This window comes from Cynara cardunculus (genome assembly GCF_001531365.2).
Source record: "Cynara cardunculus var. scolymus isolate 2C chromosome LG 5, CcrdV1, whole genome shotgun sequence".
In the NCBI taxonomy this organism is placed as follows: Eukaryota; Viridiplantae; Streptophyta; class Magnoliopsida; order Asterales; family Asteraceae; genus Cynara; species Cynara cardunculus.
In genome coordinates this window covers 5261230-5264352 of record NC_037532.1, presented here as the reverse complement: position 1 = coordinate 5264352, position 3123 = coordinate 5261230, and the positions used below count along the sequence as shown (strand labels likewise).

The 3123-nt window shown below is 26.0% G+C and overlaps 1 non-coding gene across 1 annotated transcript; it reads right to left on the bottom strand.

Moving 5' to 3' along the window:
- Nucleotides 1–1740: 1740 nt before the first annotated feature.
- TRNAG-UCC lies at nucleotides 1741–1812 on the bottom strand. The gene has a single exon. It is a non-coding gene; the product is annotated as a tRNA-Gly (tRNA).
- Between the last annotated feature and the right edge of the window lie 1311 nt (nucleotides 1813–3123).

Genomic DNA, 3123 nt, shown 5'->3' with positions numbered 1-3123 from the left:
ATAAACATAAGTAAAAGTCACTCAAAATTGTGAGTGTTACAACATGACAGTTGTTTAACGTTTGGTGATATGAGATTTTTAGGGCATGACTTGTAACATGACCAATTTACTCCTAATGAGTTTTTTATATATTTTATATATTCGAATCAATTTACATCATTTATTACTTTATAATAAAATAAATATTATTTATAGCAAAATATATAATCATAAAGTTTTTGTCAAAGAATTAAAATGACAACAAAATATGAAGTTTATTAATCTACAATTTTTATTTTATATATTTTTCAAATTATTAATATATTTAATAAATTATTTAAATTAACCAAACTATAAAAAACCGTACAAAAATAAAATTTTGAGAACGATAAAGTGAAAAGTTAAAGAAGATAAAATGCAACAAATAATATTTAACAATTTGATAAAATGTAAAAAATAGAGATATATTTGATATTTTAAAAAAGAATTAAATTTTATTTTGAAGATATATTGGTAAAATATAAACTTCTTCCACTATGTTCCATGAGGTAGGGTGGAACGTGCATGTTCCATTTTGTCTCACTGTGTTCTTATTTGTTCTACATAAAAGTCATGTCAAAGTAGAACAACGACATTTGTTCTGTTTTATTATGTCATGTTTAGTGTACCAAATGCACACTAATCGGAATTTGAATTGAATACAAACTTCAATTTGTTTAAAGAAAATATGAAATTGAAATAGTGTCGGTTCAAGTTTGAAAAATAAATAAACAAACCCATTTTGGTTAAGTTCTGGTTTTGAATTGAATCGATAATCAATCTTTAACAAACATATTGATTCAAAGCCAACCAGTAATTAGTTTTAACACATCTAGAAACGATAGCGAACTACGCAAAATCAACCTTGGTTCGATTATCAGTTTTTTTGGACTTAACTGGTTTTACTCAACACCCGATTGTTCTTTTACACGTAAGTTGACTGATATATAATGTTCGAAAATTTTATTCTTTCATGTGTAATCAATTTTTTTTAGTAAGCTCGTTTTTAATCAAAAACCTTAGATTTCTATTCAATCTTTATAACGGAAAAAGTACTATATATCATAGTTATTAACAAATTGTTGAGTTCTCGTGAGAAAGAGAGTTAAGATAAAAAAAAACGTAAGAAGAGATTTCCACCATTAGATGCACAGTATGATAAGATGCACTAGATCAATCCTCATATCAAGCGCGATTCATAGTTGAGTTTGAAATTAAATGTGATCAAGGGTTCAGATCCTTTCTTACACTTCTTATCTCAACTCTCTTTCTCACACGATTTTTCGCCTATTTACAAACATCATGTATATGATGTGTGATGTATTTTAGTTGTTTAATACTGATATATTTCATATTTTGATTTACTTATATACATTTGAATATCTAAGAAAATACAACACTTTCCACTTACGCATAAAATGAAACCAGAATAGTTAGGTCACCACCTACTTTAACTTAAAATGACTTGTACAATACATCAGTTGAATTGTTACACATTAATTATCCTCCATTTTAAGCGTAAGATAATATTATTGAATAATCAGTTATAAATAATTGTTAATCATTTAATAAAAATTCAGTAATCAATTATCATAAATATGATATTTGTTTGTATTTTTCATATATTTTCAATAAACTTATACAACTATATCTTAAGTGGTTTGTAATTATCAAAATGAGAACAGAAAATTTAATATTTTTAATGGAAAAACAAAAATAAAATGCGTTTGCCGGGAGTCGAACCCGGGTCTATTGCTTGGAAGGCAATTATCCTAACCGTTGGACTACAAACGCTTCTTGTTCACAATTTCATTTTACAATAATTTATAACTTTTATTGTAGATGTTTATACACCATGCATAGGGAGCTGGTTTCATCTATACTACCTTATAAACCAAATTTATCGAAAGTTTTAAAAACAATTTTTAATGCACAAAATCTTAAAAGTCTTAAAAACAATTCATAATGCATTAAGTATTACTACTTTATACATKCAGTCTTAAAATCTCTTAATCTACAATTAAAATAATATATAGTACAAGTTATCAATGCACATTATTACTTATCTTTTTCATGTTTCCAAGATACTTTTGACACATTTCACTCATGTCATCATCCTCTTATACCTCTATGTCTTATCCTCATCCTTCAAGGTGATATTCAAATTGTTATTCACCATGAGTTATTAAAAGTTTTCTCATTCAATTGTTCTAGAACTTTCCGTCTCGCTCTCGATCTCTAGATTATTTGCTCTTGATGTAAATCGAATACATTTGTTGAGTCGTTTAAATATGTTGGATTTTAAATATATTGGGTTTTAAACTGTCAAACAATTTTTACATCGATAGACTGTAATTAGAACCATAAATCTTATTTATTCAAATTGTATTAATATGTAAAGACCAACTGTAACTTATATCATCGTTAAATCTTCTCTAATAAAACCAATGAAACTTCAAAATAGTTAAAATTCATGGCTCCTACCGCATTGCGCAGGTACACAACTAGTATTATATAAATCAATCTCAACTATCGGTATGAATTAAATTGGTTCCTAAATTTTCTCTTCAACTGCATCTTTTTAACTGATTTAATAACTTCACTTGAATTTTAAAATACACAAAATAAATGGCCAATATTTGATTTATATGGTGTGTGTGTATATATATATATATATATATATATATATATATATAAATATAAAGAGAGAGAGAGAGACAAAATTTCAAATACAAATTATACAGTCTAATTTTAATCATTCATCTAATCTAATGAATATCTTGTTTCATAAATATCTCAATTATTTCTCAATATAAAACGTCAATCATAATGACTGAACCCTGACCATCTCACATAGACATCCCAGATCATAATAAATAAATTCTAACCATTTTCATAAATATCTAGTTTGACTTATTTATATGATTTAACTAAATTGAGAGTTTGTATTTGAAAATCTCTTAATTTCTCTCTCTCTCTCTCTCTCTCTCTCTCTCTCTCTCTATATATATATATATATATATCTATACTATATTATAAAGCATTTGGCTAAAACTCTTAAACTCTTAAACTCTTAAAAACTCTTAAACTCGTTCATCCCTATCC